The sequence below is a fragment of the Thunnus maccoyii genome, chromosome 8 (assembly GCF_910596095.1).
Source record: "Thunnus maccoyii chromosome 8, fThuMac1.1, whole genome shotgun sequence".
Lineage (NCBI taxonomy): Eukaryota > Metazoa > Chordata > Actinopteri > Scombriformes > Scombridae > Thunnus > Thunnus maccoyii.
Window position 1 is genome coordinate 32704994 of NC_056540.1, and position 19822 is coordinate 32724815.

The 19822-nt window shown below is 42.2% G+C and overlaps 10 non-coding genes across 10 annotated transcripts; all 10 read left to right on the forward strand.

Moving 5' to 3' along the window:
- The first annotated feature begins 8954 nt into the window (after positions 1–8954).
- Positions 8955–9036, forward strand: trnas-gcu. Its single transcript has one exon. It is a non-coding gene; the product is annotated as a tRNA-Ser (tRNA).
- A 524-nt stretch (positions 9037–9560) lies between these two features.
- Positions 9561–9642, forward strand: trnas-gcu. The gene has a single exon. It is a non-coding gene; the product is annotated as a tRNA-Ser (tRNA).
- An 803-nt stretch (positions 9643–10445) lies between these two features.
- Positions 10446–10527, forward strand: trnas-gcu. The gene has a single exon. It is a non-coding gene; the product is annotated as a tRNA-Ser (tRNA).
- An 899-nt stretch (positions 10528–11426) lies between these two features.
- Positions 11427–11508, forward strand: trnas-gcu. The gene has a single exon. It is a non-coding gene; the product is annotated as a tRNA-Ser (tRNA).
- Positions 11509–12036: 528 nt separating this feature from the next.
- On the forward strand, positions 12037–12118 carry trnas-gcu. The gene has a single exon. It is a non-coding gene; the product is annotated as a tRNA-Ser (tRNA).
- A 1577-nt stretch (positions 12119–13695) lies between these two features.
- trnas-gcu lies at positions 13696–13777 on the forward strand. The gene has a single exon. It is a non-coding gene; the product is annotated as a tRNA-Ser (tRNA).
- Positions 13778–14845: 1068 nt separating this feature from the next.
- trnas-gcu lies at positions 14846–14927 on the forward strand. The gene has a single exon. It is a non-coding gene; the product is annotated as a tRNA-Ser (tRNA).
- Positions 14928–16107: 1180 nt separating this feature from the next.
- On the forward strand, positions 16108–16189 carry trnas-gcu. The gene has a single exon. It is a non-coding gene; the product is annotated as a tRNA-Ser (tRNA).
- Positions 16190–17393: 1204 nt separating this feature from the next.
- Positions 17394–17475, forward strand: trnas-gcu. The gene has a single exon. It is a non-coding gene; the product is annotated as a tRNA-Ser (tRNA).
- A 450-nt stretch (positions 17476–17925) lies between these two features.
- On the forward strand, positions 17926–18007 carry trnas-gcu. The gene has a single exon. It is a non-coding gene; the product is annotated as a tRNA-Ser (tRNA).
- Positions 18008–19822: the final 1815 nt, after the last annotated feature.

Consider the following 19822-nt stretch of genomic DNA (forward strand, 5'->3'; position numbering starts at 1 on the left):
TATTGTAACACTTTAATTTTCTAAATATAAAAGCATAATAAAAACAAAAACAGGATTTTTAAGCCTCTTTACACTTTTATTCGAATACAAATACAAATAATTTTGCTGCCTCAACAAATACAGATACAAATACAAATACTGGGTTCTCTGCACATCCCTACTCTCTGCTAACTTGAATGGGGATAAAATAATTTAATCAAGCGGCTCTTCTAGACTCTCCAAATGTTTATCAAACCAAATGGATCATGTACTGTATATTTATTTTATTCTGTTTTTAATGTTTAATTATCTTGTGTATTTATATTTATTTTATTTTTTAATTGCACATTCATTTTTTGTACTGTATATGTATTTAGTTTTTATTGTACATCTAGTTTGTATATTGCACATTTATACATTTTCTTGTGTTGTATGATGGTAAGAAAAGCACAGACTCTTCATTACACACAGCCTCTAAGACACGACAAGAAAGTTGAAACTCAAACTTTATTAATAAATTGACAGCGAGTTGTAAGCGGCACGCAGGGATTATAAAAGAGAGGCAGAGATAGAGACTGTCTGCATCACTGCACAGTAAGATGTCTTTTCATTTCAAACTAGATTTCCAATCAGAGCCATCTGCCTTTTTTTGAAGCCTCTTTTTCTGTATGTTTGGGCTCGTTTTGAAGAGCTCCGCCGCTCTCGTGTGAAACTTCTCCTGCATGACGCTGATGTTCGGCCTCGGCTGAAGGATTACACGCTCATCTGGACGGTGACATGATTCACGGATGGTGAACGTCTCGCTAAATATGACTGGAAGAAGTTTGCAAAGGCTGGCAGTCAGAGGCGGACTTTACTGTTACCAAGGAAGGCCCCAACTGAGAGGAGCCCTAACAAACTATGATTAGATATAAATATGTTCCTATACAAACATATATTCACTTTATATTATTTAGTAACATTGTCCCCATGCATACTACTGAGCAACCTGATTTATCCTGTTTAATGGTACAGTAAAAAATGCTAAGCGAATCATTGTTTTCAACGAGTCATTCTGGTCTCAATCTCTAAATTCAGGACCTCCAATAAGTGAGCTGGTGGTCATTTTGGACATTATTGCTCTGTTAAGATTTGGAGACTTATAGCAGCTTTGATGTCTGCTGTGTGGATGTTGATTGACAGCTGTGATTGACAGGTGGCTCACCTGCTGCTCTCTCCAGCTTTGTGACGCACACTGAGACCACGTCCACACTAAGCCGGCTACATTCATAAACACATCTTTTTCTCTCCGTTGAACAGCCTCCAGAGTGGTTAAATGTGAAAACGCCGGCTTGGTGTTGTAGTGTGTACGAGGAGAAATGCTGTCATATCACTGACATAACAGATGGTGGCAGTAGTGAGGCATTTTATTGGAAGAAGAAGAAGAAGAAGAAGAAGAAACACTACGACAATAACAACAATGGCGGACGACTTCATGCATGTGTTGTTCTCTTTATTGTCATTTATTGTTCATCGTGTAGCTAATCTAACTGTTGGAATCTGCTGCAATAAACTAAATGTCACGAAGCCGCCGCGGTTATTTCTTCTTCGCTGGTTTTCTGTGGCTGACCAGTAGGAGGAGAATTACCAGTTTTGGCGCCTAATTTAGATGTTGGACTTAATCACTTAAACCCCACTATCACAATTTCATGTGAACTTAATTATGAACGTTCTTTTAACCACAAACTTAATTGATCATGAACTGTATTTTTTCATTATATACTTTCTTGCCCCACAATTAACTTATAAAACATCTTTTTCAAGACTGTCCTTCAAAATAAAAGCAACACAACAGGTCATAACCGCCAGCGGCCCGAAACAACCTAAATTAATTCTTACATGACAGATGAATAAAACACAACTATAATGCTCCTGACTCCATATCATAGCAACAGCAAAGACTGCTGCTCCTCTGCTAAATTACTGACTGAAAGTTGTGACATGCAGATTTAATTATGGTAGATGTTAATTATATAAGTTGTGCATTTTTTTACAAAAATAATAAATACATTCACTTATCTCTCCTCTTTCCATTTAAATAGATTCTGAGGATCTCACATCATCTGATCAGCTGTTCTAAATTTAAGCCTCGACACACTGAAAAGATCCAAAAGTACCACATATGGTTCAGTTACCTCGTTAATACAGTAACAATTATCCTCTAAATCAGGGTGAGAACGACAAATCCTCTGCTGTTGATTCACAAGATCCTTATAATATTGATCTGAATTAAATAAATGCTGCTGCCACGTTTTCAGATCCTCACGTGATCTTTATCGACCCCATAGTGTCAACAGGAAGTGACCCACCCTCCTCTTATCTAATTGCCAAAATGTGACCCCCCACCATCACACTGTCACATCTCAAACCCCCCCTCAAATTTCCCGTATGTCTCTACGCTCCGGCGGCGTCACTCCTCCTCCTCCTCCTCTTCGTCTCTTTGATGAAGAGGAAGTGGATCAGCAATCAGGGTGCTAAACATAGCGTGACCCCCACAGACTACACACACACACACCCTGCAGTGTCTCCCAGGCCTCCCTAATCCTCTGATTCGTTCCGTTTTTCTAGGCGGGCAGTGAAGTACTCGCTCTCCAACACATCAAAGACACACTGCGACACTTCCTGTGTGTGTACATATGTGTGTGTGTGTGTGTGTGTGTGTGTTAAATATACATACAAAATGCTGATAAGGTGGGTCAAGATGTTTCATGTTTGGATTGTGTGTGTTTGTGTTTGTGACAGTTGACCGGTTTCAGCTTCGATACACCAGTGACATCACACACAAACACACACACACACCAGTACAGTACTGAACTGCTCTGCTGACCCACAACAGTTCTGTAAATGTTTTATTTAATATCAATAATCATCAGTCATTCTGTTTGCGTGAGATGGATTTAAAGCTTTTGCTGCTGATCTGCGTCGATGTTGAACTCGCCGTCCTGACGCTCATCAACTATCTGTCGGACCTTCACAATAAGAGCAGAGCTGCACGTTTAACTGTATAACAACAGCTATCAGGATTTGACCTTTCACGGTTAATTAAACTCGATCGGGTGCAACACAGCAGATCAAATCAAGCGCTCCCTATTCACAGGTGAACCGTTGAGCTTATCACAGGCATCTGTCTGCTGTTTGGTGAAACATTTTTTGTAAGATTAAAAGTTAGAATCTGCACACAGTGCTAATATTTTCATTACTGAGTCCAGTCATATATATATGTGTGTGTGTATATGTATATATATATATATATATATATATATACATATATATATATATATATACACACATATATATATATATATATATATATACATATATATATATATATATATATATATATATATATATATATATATATATGAGGACTTAATTACCTTTCAGTAAAGACATTTAATGGCATCGTCACTATCTTATTTAGGCATGTCATATATTATTTGCAGAATACGCAAGGAATGTATTATATTAGTGTGATGATGTCATTAAGTCAGTGAATTGGCTGTTGATACAACTGAGCCCTGTTTTAATTTCTTTTTGTACCCAGTAGTGTTTATATTTTGGTTTATCTGCACCACTAAATGTCATGAATTAGCTGCTATCAGTTCCTGTTTGCACAATCACTTGGATTCATTTTGACACTAAAAGTCTAAACTAATCATGAGGGAAGATTATAGGTTATAAAAAGAGCCTTTATTGGATCGCAGTGAAGATGTAGACAGGAACTGTGGGGAGAATGAGAGGAGTCTGACATGCAACAAAGTGGAGTTTGGTCCAGTTTTGTTGTGTTATGATTGTTGTAAATGAATGATGTGTGTTCTCATGTAACTAAGAGTCCAGTTGATTTGGACTCTTAGGTTGGTTTTCCTCATTGGTATGATCCAATGGGCAGACAATCATACTCGGACCAAATCAACCACACAGAGACCCTCTAGAGGAAGTGGTCTCAGTCTGGTCACAAACGAATTCGGTAGCCAGGTGAGGTGTGTTTTGCATGCTGGGATGTGGACGGGTGACATCAGCAGTTGCTAGAAGATCGACGGAGAATGAATCGAGGTCTGACCTGGACTGACAACCAGGTACGTTGTCTTCTTGATATTTGGGCAGACAGGAGCCTCTTCAGGACCTTCTTCCTGTGTCTACTTTCTCACTCCTGCCCCAGAAACACCTGACCAATGAGAGGAGAGAACGTGGCTTTTATGATTTTGGTTCGCTTGGATTTCTTTCTGAAGAACCAGAGCAAAGCAACTGTAGGGTTGAAAACGTCCTTAAACAGCTGTCTGTGGTGATTCAACATCACTAAACGTGCCTGAGGGAAAAAAAACAGGTGCTCATGCATCTCACTCACATGTTTTGGAGTCAGTGTGGATTAATACTTTGTTTCTGATCTGTGAGACGGACGAGTGAAAAACACTTTTTTTGTGGACCGGCCTTGAGTTTAAAATCAATGCAGTGTTTAGTGACTCACAACAGTTCCCACAGTGAAACAAAGTAAGTTGTGTTCACAATGCTGACAATATTTTCTCTAAAAATCACAAATAACACTTTGTATTTGATGTGATAATTACTGTTATCACACTCTTACGTTTCCACTAAATTTTTGCACATATTTTAAACCAATTTCTAAAATTTTGGTCCAATTAAATGTAAATCATCGCTGTATGATGAAGGAGACGGGAGTCATGGAGCTAGATGAACAACTATAATTTACAGAGTTACCCGGAAGTCACTTACAATGCATTATGGGTACTGTAGTCTCTTTTTAGCTCAGCAACAGACTTTTCAAAATAAGGGTATAGGGTTTCTTTAACACTTAGGAACAGTATTAAATCACTTTAACAAGTCCTTTTGTTTTCTGGGTTTTTTGTTTTGACCTATATGACCTGAGGTTACATCACTTTTCACTTATAAATCAAGTTTCTCTGGAACCCTTGAAACTAGTGACTGCTGGTTCACTTTTTCATGTTTGTCTTACTGGCATCAACATTTGTTTTCAGGTCTCTTCCCTCTACATTGCTGTGCAGTGTTGTCTGTTGTCCCTTAACAGTCTCACTTTATCTCACTGTTTGTATTGTCTTTACAAGGGTTAATTCTGAGTCCATTTGTTGCTGTTTGGACAACTTCCTGTCTTTTATCCCAACCACAATTCAGTCTCTGCATCATATTTTTTTTTTTATTTTCAGTCATTGGCAAAACTCCCAAAATATCATCTGCTGCATCTCCCATCGCATGAAGGATTAAATTCACCTGATATTCTTTGGGTATTTCCCTTTAATCTCTCAAATCATCTGATCCATCTCCATTCTGACAGATTTAAGAAGTCAAATGGATCTGGGTATGATATTTGTACAACTGCCACTGTCATTATGCCCCCCCCCCATCGTTTTATGTTCAGGAAAACGTTCATGCCGCTCCGTCGTTTCTCCTCTTCTCTCCCTGGTGTGAGTATCTGTCCAGGCCTCGTTGCCTAGCACCTCACAGACTCGAGCTGATTCTCTGCCTTTGAGAGCATGCATCGTCGGTTGTGGTTTTCTGCACTTATTTTCACTACTAATCTGCTCCCCAAGTGTCTGCTCGCTGAGAAAAACATCAGATTAGTTTATAGCAGAGAAAAACACAGAGATCTTGAGTTCTGTTTCACTCTCTGACACCATGTGTAATGAAGGAGACGGGACGACAACAATTTACTGAGTTACCCAGAAGTCAGTTACATTGCATTATGGGTACTGTAGTCTCTACCACTACACCTCATCTTGTTGTGCAAGTGTATGTTTCCATCATCCAAAAATATTAAAAAGGACACAAACTCTCATAATATCACACACTGACTACTGCTTCTCATTATTGGCAGGTCTCCCTACATGCATGTTCAAACCTCTGCAGATGATCCAGAATGCGGTGGGGTATCTGGTCTTCAACTAGCCCAAAACAGCACATGTCGCCCCGCTGTTCATATCCCTCCACTGGCTCCCAGTTGCTGCCTGCATCAAATTCAAAACCCTGACACTCGCTTACAAAACAGCAACTAAAACAGCTCCTGCCTACCTGAACTCCATCATACAGGTGTACGCTCCCTCCCGCTCACTACACTCTGCCAATGAAAGGTGTCTGGTACCAGTCGGTAGCCAGACTCTTCTGTAGTTCCCCGGTGGTGGAACGAGTTACCAAACTCCATCTGATCCACAGAGTACCTCTTCATCTTTAAGAAAAAGCTAAAGACCCAGCTGACCCAACCTGACGGACATAAATATATAACTATAATATATAATATATAATAAATATATATAATTGTCCACTTCCATGCCAAAGTTCCTCTTTTTGTTACTATACTTCCACTGCAGCTCAACAGGGAAACAAACACAAAGAGGGAATTTGATGCTAAAAAGATGTAAATGTGTCAGATATCCACTTGATATGACTAACTCAGACTGATGAAACCTCATATAAGCTTCACATCTTCTTTTAAATGACTGTGTGGACACACTGTGGATTTTATCCCCCATCACTTACACTGAAAGCACCTTTGAAGGATCTTTTAATATGCGGTATGAACAGAAGGAATGAATCTTTCACTGTTCATATGGACACCTGACTGCTGTTTTAAGATATATTTCAAACATTCTGAATCTATCCTCTCCGCAAAGTCTAAAATCTTTTTTGCAGTACTTCATTTTTGTGTTTTATTTACTGGAAATTCAAAATGCACACACTGTAAAAATACATCACCTGTTAAAGTTTCCTTACCCACACCCAAAAAGGCTGCTGTTTTGGGGATCAGTGAGAGAGTGACCAAGGTGGTGATTTCAGACACAGTTTATGATTATTGTTACAGTCATGGAGCCTCTGTGCTAGTGAGAAACTGAAGGATGAATCATCAGGAGTTGAGTGTTCATTGGCATGAAGAGGTCAGGACTCAGCAGCAGGACCCAGTTAGCAGGACTCTATCAGCCGAATACGCTGATGCACTTTTGATGAAAGCTGAAATGTTTCCTAACTGCCGGTTCAGACGGATAATAACAGAGGTGAAAACAACATGTGGAGGTTCTTCCTCTCTGCATTTGAAGCTTTTTTCTCAGGTCAGCTGAAAACCCTGCTCGTCAGTGTTGAAACATTAAGTCCCACTGTGCGTTTCTGACCTGAAGGACACACATGCCGAGACTTCATTCATCGGTAATTGCTCGCCCACATTGTAGTACTGACCTTCGACCTGTCGGCATTCAGACCTGACACATGGGTACTTTATGTTCCAGACTGCTGTTCCTTCGGTCTGTCATTGTGGAGGAGGTACTGGGTGGTTAATTGCAAGCTGTGAACACACCTCCTCTTTTATTGAAGGATCTGGCTTCATCACTGGAGTGAACTCTGGATCCACTTTTCAAACTGAACTCAGATCAAACCCACTTTTCTCACAATTTATCTTCATGTATCTGTCATTAGCCAGCAGGAAAGTCACTAATCCATACCGTATTCATCTACCTGAAAATATCTTAAAATGTCTTGTTTTGTCTGAGAAATAGTCCAAAACCCAAAGATATTCAGTTTACCATCAGTATGACAAAGAAAAGCATTATACCATCACATCTGAGAGCCTGAAAACAGACACTTTGGGGTATTTTTGCCTAAAAAAATGACTAAAACCATTATGTGATTACCACAAAAGTTGCCAATTTAATTTTCTGTCAATCAATTTATCGTTGCAGCTCTAACTTGGAGATGCTTCATTGAGTTATTACAACCAGCAGTTGTTGTTGGTTGTTGTATATGTATATGTGCATGTACGTATGTGTATATACAGTATACACATATTTGTTTATTCTTATATGCATTTGTAATCTTTCTTTTATTTTAATTTTTATTTTATTTTGGTGAAGCACTTTGTACCTGTGTTTTGAAGCTATATAAATAAAGTTTATCCTTATTATTATTATTATTAAAAACACAATGTCTCCTTTTCAATTTCTATCTCTGCGTGTTCAATAATCAAGCTACAGCATGTCAATCAGACAGCTTTCCTTTTTTTAAAAGGAACGAGGCTACCAGATTCCCCCTTCTTCCAGTCTTAGTGCAAAGATTGTCTGAACACGGCCTGGATCTTTCTCTGGATAAGAGCCAGGTCATATGTCTTTGTAACAACAGAATTTCAGACTGAAATAATTTTGATTTTGCTGAGTTTTCATTATTCAACTTCAGTAAACACTGACATGCAAATTCACATAGTGACCAATTCCATCTCAACAGGGTTGATGTTCAGGGGAAGAAAGAATCAGAGTTAAGTTCAGTCTTTTGGAGAATGCGGGCGTCGATCCCGCTACCGCTCACATGCGAAGCGAGCGCTCTACCATTTGAGCTAATTCCCCTACAAAAATATGAAGACATCTAACTCCGTGCTGCACTTCTCTTTCTTCCTCCCCTGTGAGGGATTTGTGTTCCTGGAGAAATCTATCTTTATTTGGTGTATCCACTTAGAAAAGTTACCAATGAAGCCCTCAGGACCTTCCAGGTCTGTGTAAAGACATGTGCTCATAGAGCGTCTGTTTGAATCCCATCCTCGTCAAGTCATGTTCAATTCAATCTTCTGTCTTTATGTGACTACAGTCAGAGAGGGAATAGCTCAAATGGTAGAGTGCTCGCTTAGCATGCCATAAGTAGCGGGATCAATCGAAGTTGAACTTTTCTCAACTTCCGTTTGAGTAGCAGTTTTAGTTTTTGAGATTCCACGTCACAATGAAAGGCGTCCTATTGTGTCTCCAGTGTTCAAGTCTGTATGTGTGAATGGGCTGTTAAACTGTCAGCTAAGATTCAATCCTACAAAGGGGCAACTCAACTATTCACACTTTGAGCCATGTGACTCTGACCACTCTCACAACTGCCATGTTACCAGACCCCACAGATTGTCAATACAATGCCACGACTGTATGGATATTTAAACCCTATCAACAGACGAGGTGGCCGAGTGGTTAAGGCGATGGACTGCTAATCCATTGTGCTCTGCACGCATGGGTTCGAATCCCATCCTCGTCGAGTTAATTTCACTTTGATCTGCTGTGTTAGAATATAGCCGAGCTAACGGGTTCCATCATTAAAGCCTCGATGCAGCAGCATTTAAAGCAGTAAATTCAATTCAACCACCCAAAGGATCCAGTCAAGGACGCAAAATCAATCCACACACCACTTACCAATCGCTACCCTTCTTGAAAGAGTTCCCTATGAGGGAACAGAGAGTCCAAAATGCTATCATAGTGTGTTGGATGTTTTGCACCATTTGCTTTTTAACCTCCTCTGTCAGAGAAAAGCTGCTCCACAACAGAGACGTAGTTTACACTCAGTTATGAGTTATGTTGTGTCTCCAGTGTTCAAGTCTGTATGTGTGAATAGGCTGTTAGACTGTCAGCTAAGATTCCTTCCAAAGGAGTTATGCAACTATTTATACCTTCAGTCATGTGACTCTGACCACTCTCACAACTGCCACGTTACCAGACTTCAATGTGTTTCTCAGATTGTCCATACAATGCCACGACTGTATGGATATTTAAACCCTATCAACAGACGAGGTGGCCGAGTGGTTAAGGCGATGGACTGCTAATCCATTGTGCTCTGCACGCGTGGGTTCGAATCCCATCCTCGTCGAGTCAACTTCACTCCGGTCTGCTGTGTTTACATGTTGTCGAGCTAACCGCCTTCATCGTTAAAGGCTCGATACAGCAGTGTTTAAAGCAGTATGCATCCGGTCAAAGATGGAAAATCAATCCACTGACCAATCACAAGGCTTCTTGAAAGCGCTCCCTATGATACCTGTGAGAGAACAGAGGGTCCAAAATGGATGAGGCTGTCGTTGGATGTGTTTCACTGTTCGCTTTTTTACCCTCCTCTGTCAGAGAAAAGCTGCTCCACAACAGAGACGTGGTTTACACTCGGTTATGAGAGGAGGCCACGATACTGCTACCTCTTTGAATAAATTGTGTATAAATGTCAAGATGAAGAAACAGAACAGCAGAGAGAAAATAGAGACAAACTCCGGGAGCTGTCGTGACTGACTAGTGGTGGTCCAGCCAGCTAGCGACTTAGCTGGCCAGTTACAGCAGTTCACCAACAAACCCTGTTAGTGTCACTATGTTGCTAAGGTTTTGGCAGAACCTAACAGCCCCAGCAGCCAGGCCTCTCTGTGCTGGACATTCAGGTCTTCTGGGATCTCTTTCCTTCTCCCGCTCTCTCTTCTTCTTTTACTCAGGACTTTGTGTCGTTTGGATCCTATTGATGATTAATTCAGGCCTTTCTGATTCCGATCATCTTACCCATGTTCAGCTGTGAAATTGGAAGAAATAGTTAAATATAGTGGTGACTCTGACCACTCTCACAACTGCCATGTTGCCAGACCTCACAGATTGTCAATACAATGCCATGACTGTATGGACAATTAGATACCATCAACAGACGAGGTGGCCGAGTGGTTAAGGCGATGGACTGCTAATCCATGGTGCTCTGCACGCATGGGTTCGAATCCCATCCTCGTCGAGTCAACTTCACTCCGGTCTGCTGTGTTTACATATCGTCGAGCTAACAGGTTCCCTCATTAAAGCCTCCATGCAGCAGTATGTAAAGCAGTAAATTCAATTTGTCTGGTGAAAGATGAAAAATCAATCCACTGACCAATTGCAAACCTTCTTGAAAGAGCTCCCTGTGAACCGGGAGTCCAAAATGGATGAAGCTATTGTAGCATGTTAGATGTGTAGCACATTTCTCTTCTTTACCCTCCTCTGTCAGAGAAAAGCTGCTCCACAACAGAGACGTGCTTTACACTCAGCTATGAGAAGAGGCCACGATACTGCTACCTCTTTGAATAAATTGTGTGTAAATGTCAAGATGAAGAAACAAAGAGACAAACTCCGGGAGCTCTTGTGACTGACTAGTGGTGGTCCAGCCAGCTAGCGACTTAGCGATTAGCTTGCCAGTTACAGCAGTTCACCAACAAACCCTGTTAGTGTCACTATGTTGCTAAGGTTTTGGCAGAACCTAACAGCCCCAGCAGCCAGGCCTCTCTGTGCTGGACATTCAGGTCTTCTGGGACCTCTTTCCTTCTACCGCTCTCTCTTCTTTTCTGATTCCGATCATCTTACCCACGTTCAGCTGTGAAATTGGTTTTCCACATTAACTCGACTTTCCCGACGGAAGTAGAAGAAATAGTTAAAGTCTTTTGGAGAATGCGGGCGTCGATCCCGCTACCTCTCACATGCGAAGCGAGCGCTCTACCATTTGAGCTAATTCCCCTACAAAAATATGAAGACATCTAACTCCGTGCTCCACTTCTCTTTCTTCCTCCCCTGTGAGGATCCCCGCGTTCTCCAGAAGACTTTGTTGCTGTCTGATTGTCCATGCAATGCCATCACTCTATGGACAATTGCATAACAACAACAGACGAGGTGGCCGAGTGGTTAAGGCGATGGACTGCTAATCCATTGTGCTCTGCACGCATGGGTTCGAATCCCATCCTCGTCGAGTTAATTTCACTTTGATCTGCTGTGTTAGAATATCGCCGAGCTAACTGGTTCCATCATTAAAGCCTCGATGCAGCAGCATTTAAAGCAGTAAATTCAATTTGACCACCCAAAGGATCCAGTCAAGGACGCAAAATCAATCCACACACCACTTACCAATCGCTACCCTTCTTGAAAGAGTTCCCTATGAGGGAACAGACAGTCCAAAATGCTATCATAGTGTGTTGGATGTGTTGCACCATTTGCTTTTTAACCTCCTCTGTCAGAGAAAAGCTGCTCCACAACAGAGACGTAGTTTACACTCAGTTATGAGTTATGTTGTGTCTCCAGTGTTCAAGTCTGTATGTGTGAATAGGCTGTTAGACTGTCAGCTAAGATTCAATCCTTCCAAAGGAGTTATGCAACTATTTATACCTTCAGTCATGTGACTCTGACCACTCTCACAACTGCCACGTTACCAGACTTCAATGTGTTTCTGAGATTGTCCATACAATGCCACGACTGTATGGATATTTTAACCCTATCAACAGACGAGGTGGCCGAGTGGTTAAGGCGATGGACTGCTAATCCATTGTGCTCTGCACGCGTGGGTTCGAATCCCATCCTCGTCGAGTTAACTTCACTTTGATCTGCTGTGTTTACATATCGTCGAGCTAACCGGCTGCATCATTAAAGCCTCGATGCAGCAGCATTTAAAGCAGTAAATTCAATTTGTTCGGTCAAAGACACAAAATCAATCCACACACCATTGACCAATCGCAAGGCTTCTTGAAAGAGCTCCCTATGATCCCTATCCCTATCGTAGCGTGTTAGATGTGTTTCACTGTTCGCTTTTTTTACCCTCCTCTGTCAGAGAAAAGCTGCTCCACAACAGAGACCTGGTTTGCACTCGGTTATGAGAAGAGGACACGATACTGCTACCTCTTTGGATAAATTGTGTATAAATGTCAAGATGAGGAAATAGTACAGCAGAGAGAAAATCTCCAGCAGCTGTTGTGACTGACTAGTGGTGATCCAGCCAGCTAGTGACTTAGTGATTAACTGGTCAGCTACAACACTTTAACAACCAGCCCTGTTAGTGTCACTATGTCGCCAAGTTTTTGGCACCACCTAACAGCCCCAGCAGCTAGGCCTCTCTGTGCTGGACATTCCGGTCTCCTGAGACCTCTTTCCTTCTCCCGCTTTTACTCAGGACTTTGTGTTGTTTGGAACCTATCAATGATTAATCCAGACCTTTCTGATCATCTTACCCACGTTCAGCTGTGAAATTGGTTTTCCACATTACCTAGAAGTTCCCAACGGAAGTTCGAGAAGTAGTTAAAGTCTTTTGGAGAATGCGGGCTTTGATCCCGCTACCTCTCACATGCGAAGCGAGCGCTCTACCATTTGAGCTAATTCCCCTACAAGAACATGAAGACATCCAACTCTGTGCTGCACTCCTCTTTCTTCCTCCTCTGTGGCGGATTTGTGTTCCTGGAGAAATCTATCTTTATTTGGTGTATCCACTTAGAAAAGTTACCAATGAAGCCCTCAGGACCTTCCAGGTCTGTGTAAAGACTTGTGCTCATAGAGCCTCTGTTTGAATCCCATCCTCGTCAAGTCATGATCAATTCAATCTTCTGTCTTTACGTGACTACAATCAGAGTGGAAATAACTCAAATGGTAGAGCGCTCGCTAAGTAGCGGGATCGATGGCCGCATTCTCCAGGAGACTTTCCTGTTGTGTGTACGTAATGTTCCCTGGAACTTTTGTGTGCACTGACAAACAACCCAACCTGTACAATTAATTCAGAATTGAGATAAAGAGAGTCCTCTTACATCTACTGCAAGCACTCTGCTTGCGTGTTTTCTCTTCCCACGTTCTTTTTTTCAATCTCCCCCTCCTGTCTTAAGTTTGGCATAAAGTTGAACTTTTCTCAACTTCCCTTTGAGTAGCAGTGGCAGTTTTTGAGATTCCATGTCACCATGAAAGGCATCCTGCTGCGTCTCCAGTGTTCAAATCTGTATGTGTGAATGGGCTGTTATACTGTCAGCTAAGATTGAATCCTTCCAAAGGGGCCACGCAACTATTCACACTTTGAGTCATGTGACTCTGACCACTCTCACAACTGCCATGTTACCAGACCTCACTGTTTCACAGATTGTCCATACAATGCCACGACTGTATGGATGTTTAAACACTATCAACAGACGAGGTGGCCGAGTGGTTAAGGCGATGGACTGCTAATCCATTGTGCTCTGCACGCATGGGTTCGAATCCCATCCTCGTCGAGTCAACGTCACTCTGGTCTGCTGTGTTTACATGTCGTCGAGCTAACCACCTTCATCGTTAAAGGCTCGATGCGGCAGCATTTAAAGCAGTAAATTCAATTCATCTAGTCAAAGATGCAAAATCAATCCTCACACCACTGACCAATTGCAAGCCTTCTTGAAAAAGATACATATGAGGGAACAGAGAGTCCAAAATGGATGAAGCTATCTTAGTGTTTTTTTACCCTCCTCTGTCAGAGAAAGGCTGCTCTACAACAGAGACGTGGTGTACACTCAGCTATGAGAAGAGGGGCCACGATACTGCTACCTCTTTGGATAAATTTTGTATAAATGTCAAGATGAAGAAACAGAACAGCAAATAGAAACTTCGGGAGCTGTTGCGAATGACTAGTGATGGTCCAGCCAGCTAGCGACTTAGTGATTAGCTGGCCAGTTACAGCAGTTCACCAACAAACCCTGTTAGTGTCACTATGTTGCTAAGGTTTTGGCAGAACCTAACAGCCCCAGCAGCCAGGCCTCTCTGTGCTGGACATTCAGGTCTTCTGGGACCTCTTTCCTTCTCCCGCTCTCTCTTCTTCTTTTACTCAGGACTTTGTGTCGTTTGGATCCTATTGATGTTTAATTCAGGCCTTTCTGATTCCGATCATCTTACCCACGTTCAGCTGTGAAATTGGTTTTCCATATTACCTAGAAGTTCCCAACGGAAGTTGGAGAAGTAGTTAAAGTCTTTTGGAGAATGCGGGCATCGATCCCGCTACCTCTCACATGCGAAGCGAGTGCTCTACCATTTGAGCTAATTCCCCTACAAGAACATGAAGACATCCAACTCTGTGCTGCACTCCTCTTTCTTCCTCCCCTGTGGAGGATTTGTGTTCCTGGAGAAATCTATCTTTATCTGGTGTATCCACTTAGAAAAGATTGAATCCTTCCAAAGGGGCCACTCAGCTATTCACACTTTGAGTCATGTGACTCTGAGCACTCTCACAACTGCCATGTTACCAGACCTCACTGTTTCACAGATTGTCCATACAATGCCACGACTGTATGGATATTTAAATGCTATCAAGTGACGAGGTGGCCGAGTGGTTAAGGCGATGGACTGCTAATCCATTGTGCTCTGCGCACGTGGGTTCGAATCCCATCCTCGTCGAGTTAACTTCACTTTGATCTGCTGTGTTTACATATCGTCGAGTTAACCGGCTCCATCATTAAAGCCTCGATGCTTTAAGCAGCGTTTAAGGCAGTAAATTCAATTCGTCCGGTCAAAGACCCAAAGAGCTCCCTATGATCCCTATGAGGGAACAAAGAATCCAAATCGGATGAAGCCATCTTAGCATGTTGGATGTGTTCCACCGTTCGCTTTTTTTACCCTCCTCTGTCAGAGAAAAGCTGCTCCACAACAGAGACGTGGTTTACACTCAGCTATGAGAAGAGGCCATGATACTGCTAACTCTTTGAATAAATTGTGTACAAATGTCAAGGCGCGGAAACAGACCAGCAGATAGAAACCCCGGGAACTGTTGTGACTGACTAGCAGTAACCAAGCCGGCTATCGAGTTAGCGGTTAGCTGGCCAGCTACAACATTTCACCAACCGGCCCTGTGAATGTCACTATTTCACCAAGTTTTCAGCCCCACCTAACAGCTCCAGCAGCAAGGCCTCTCTGTGCTGGACAGTCGGGTCTCCTGGGACCTCTTTCCTTCTTCTGCTCTCTATCCCTCTTCTACTCAGGACCTTGTGTCGTTTAGGTCCTGTCGATGATTCTTACAGACCTTTCTGATTAAAATCGTCTTACTCATGTTGAGCAGTGAAATTGGTTTTTCGACATCAACTAGACTTTCCCGACAGCAGTAGAAGAAATAGTTAAGTCTTGCGGAGAATGTGGACATCGATTCCGCTAACCCTCAAATGCAAAGCGAGCGCTCTACCATTTGAGCTAATTCCTCTACAAAAAACTGAAGACATCTAACTCCGTGCTGCACATCTCTTCCTTCTGCCCCTGCAGATTCCTGGAGGGGGAAAAACCTATCTTTATTTGGTGTCTCCACTTACAAGAGTTACCAATGAAACCCTCCCTACCTTCCAGGTTCTGTGTAAAGACCTGTGCTCAAAGAGCGTCTGTTTGCATCCCATCATCATCAATTCGTGTTCAATTCAATATTCTGTCTTTATGTGACTACAGTCACAGGGGATTTAGCTGAAATGGTAGAGCGCTCACGTAGCATGTGAGAGGTAGAGGGATCGATTCCCGTGTTCTCCAGAAGACTTTATTGCTGTCTGATTGTCCATACAATGCCATCACTGTATGGACAATTACATATAAAGCAACAGACGAGGTGGCCGAGTGGTTAAGGCGATGGACTGCTAATCCATTGTGCTCTGCACGCGTGGGTTCGAATCCCATCCTCGTCGAGTCAACTTCACTTTGATCTGCTGTGTTAGAATATCGTCGAGCTAACCGGTTCCATCGTTAAAGCCTCGATGCAGCGACATTTAAAGCAGTAAATTCAATTTGTTCGGTCAAAGAACAAATTCAAAGTCAAAGATGCAAAAGCCTTGTGATTGACCAATCACAAGGCTTCTTGAAAGAGCTCCCTATGATCTATATGAGGGAACAGAGAATCCAAATCGGATGAAGCTATCGTAGCGTGTTAGATGTGTTTCACTGTTTGCTTTTTTACCCTCCTCTGTCAGAGAAAAGCTGCTCCACAACAGAGACCTGGTTTGCACTCGGTTATGAGAAGAGGACACGATACTGCTACCTCTTTGGATAAATTGTGTATAAATGTCAAGATGAGGAAATAGTACAGCAGAGAGAAAATAGAGAAAAACTCCAGCAGCTGTTGTGACTGACTAGTGGTAATTCAGCCAGCTAGCAACTTAGTGATTAACTGGCCAGCTACAGCAGTTTAGCAACAAGCCCTGTTAGTGTCACTATGTCACCAAGTTTTTGGCACCACCAAACAGCCCCAGCAGCTAGGCCTCTCTGTGCTGGACAGTCTGGTCTCCTGAGACCTCTTTCCTTCTCCCGCTTTTACTCAGGACTTTGTGTCGTTTGGAACCTATCGATGATTAATCCAGACCTTTCTGATCATCTTACCCACGTTCAGCTGTGAAATTGGTTACCTAGAAGTTCCCAACGGAAGTTGTAGAAATAGTTAAAGTCTTCTGGAGAATGCGGGCATCGATCCCGCTACCTCTCACATGCGAAGCGAGCGCTCTACCATTTGAGCTAATTCCCCTACAAGAGCATGAAGACATCCAACTCTGTGCTGCACTCCTCTTTCTTCCTCCCCTGTGGAGGATTTGTGTTCCTGGAGAAATCTATCTTTACCTGGTGTATCCACCTAGAAAAGTTACCAATGAAGCCCTCAGGACCTTCCAGGTCTGTGTAAAGACTTGTGGTCCCAGAGCATCTGTTTGAATCCCATCCTCGTCAAGTCATGTTCAATTCAATCTTCTGTCTTTACGTGACTACAATCAGAGGGGAAATAACTCAAATGGTAGAGCGCTCGCTAAGTAGCGGGATCGATGCCCGCGTTCTCCAGAGGACTTTATTGCTGTCTGATTGTCCATGCAATGCCGTCACTGTATGGACAATTACATACCAACAACAGACGAGGTGGCCGAGTGGTTAAGGCGATGGACTGCTAATCCATTGTGCTCTGCACGCATGGGTTCGAATCCCATCCTCGTCGAGTTAACTTCACTTTGATCTGCTGTGTTAGAATATCGTCGAGCTAACCGGTTCCATTGTTAAAGCCTCGATGCAGCAGCATTTAAAGCAGTAATTGCTACCCTTCCCTATGAGGGAACAGAGAGCCCAAAATGTTATCATAGTGTGTTGGAAGTGTTGCACTATTTGCTTTTTTACCCTCCTCTGTCAGAGAAAAGCTGCTCCACAACAGAGACGTGGTTTAGACTCAGTTATGAGTTGTGTTGTGTCTTCAGTGTTCAAGTCTGTATGTGTGAATAGGCTGTTAGACTGTCAGCTAAGAGTCAATCCCTCCAAAGGAGTTATGCAACTATTTATACCTTCAGTCATGTGACTCTGACCACTCTCACAACTGCCACGTTACCAGACCTCACTGTTTCACAGATTGTCCATACAATGCCACGACTGTATGGATATTTAAACCCTGTAAACAGACGAGGTGGCCGAGTGGTTAAGGCGATGGACTGCTAATCCATTGTGCTCTGCACGCGTGGGTTCGAATCCCATCCTCGTCGAGTTAACTTCACTTTGGTCTGTGGTGTTTACATATTGTCAACGTAACTGGCTCCTTCATTAAAGCATTCACTGTGTTTCACAGATTGTCCAGAAAATGCCACGACTTTATGGATGTTTGATCACCATCAACAGACGAGCTGGCCAAGTGGTTAATGTAAAACTGAGAAATGACAGGGATGCAGAAAAGCACTCCTGGCTTGGTCTGTTAACTTATTCAAATAAAGTTAATGGGGTAAAAAATGTACTACTCATATTGAAAAGGCAACTTCTCCAAGAGAATCGACTTCCTGTAGTTGTAAAGTTAGTAATTTATTTAAATAAAGTTTGCGGGGGAAGATTCTACTGCTGCTTTGAAAGGGAAAATGTTTGACTTTCTGTAAACTGATGACCATTGTGATAGTCGTCTCCTCTCAGCAGCTGTGACTCTGCTCACATCAGAGCCGTCCACTGGTTTTTAAGAAATAAGGCATTTGTCTGTGTTAGAGTGAAATGCGAGCTCTGACTCAGAACCAGCAGCAGCAGGTTAGATTTTCTAAGGAATTCATGCAGAGGCCTGCTGACATGTTTTAACAGGAAAAATACCCAAACGAGCAGCGATGGTGATCTGAGGCGGCAGTGCCCGACCCCAAACACACTGACAGCAGGTATCGAGTTGATTAAAGCAAGAGCTCTTTATTTACAAAATGAAAATGGTCTGACGATGTATAGTAAAGGACATCCAGTCAGATTAAAGGAGACTACTTATCCAAACCTCAATCTCAGTGAGGGGTCAGAGGTCATTTCGTGCTGGGTTCTTCTCCTGGCTTTTTCTTTTAAAAAAGATTTCCAGCAGATGATAGAAAAAAACACCTGTTATGTAACCTGGATGACTCTGGAATGAGTCCCATTAAACATTTTACGGCTCTTTGAAGTAACACAGCATCTATTGAAATCTTTGAGCTGAATCCAGACGTGTTTTGGTGGAGTGATGGAGGAAGGTCGTACTGAGGGATTGGATCTGCTTTTCAAAAGTTGTTCAAAGGGTTTGAGAAAAGGCAAAAAAAAAAAAAAAAAAAAAAGAGGAAATAAGGGTCCACAAAAATAAACTGTGTTCTGAAGCTGAAAGCATGATTACAGTAAGCAAATGCAGTCATAGGGGGTTAAAAAGGAAATTTGTGGTTTTGGTGTTATGTCGATACATCTGTATAGACATTTTTTCACCTTCTGGTTAATACAGGGGTTGTTTGTTTGTATATTTCCTCCATGATGAGAATCTATGTCTGGAAGTTTGAGTTGCACATGTTGAAATTTAGGCATAATAGACATACTATATAGATAACTTCAAACCATGTTCACACAGCATCTTGATTTCTCTTTGGATGGTTGTTTTATTCAGATAACTGAGTTACTATAACACCTCATTAATTAAGCTATTAATCTTAATAGCTGGTAGACTGCTGGTTTCAAGAGGCAACAGCTTATCTTAGTAAAGTAAGGCCCTAGGACTGGATTTTACCAACTAATCATAAATAAATTAATGAGCACCTACTTTGATTGGCAGGAGATGTGGCCCCTACCTTCACCCCCAGTCAATCGGGATACGCTCTAACGAATACAGCAGCATGTTTACCTGGAGTAACGTCTGCAGCCGGACATGTAAGACATTATGTAGCGTCTATGAAGTCTGATCCTGAATGAAGGAAGAAGCTGCTGTTGCACAGTTGAGACTCAACAGGATGTTTCAGAACGGTGAGCTTGTGTCTAAGTTTCCTCACAACGTAAAAGTCATTTTTTCAAATGTAGCTGGAGGTCGCTAGCTTAGCTTTAGCACAGGT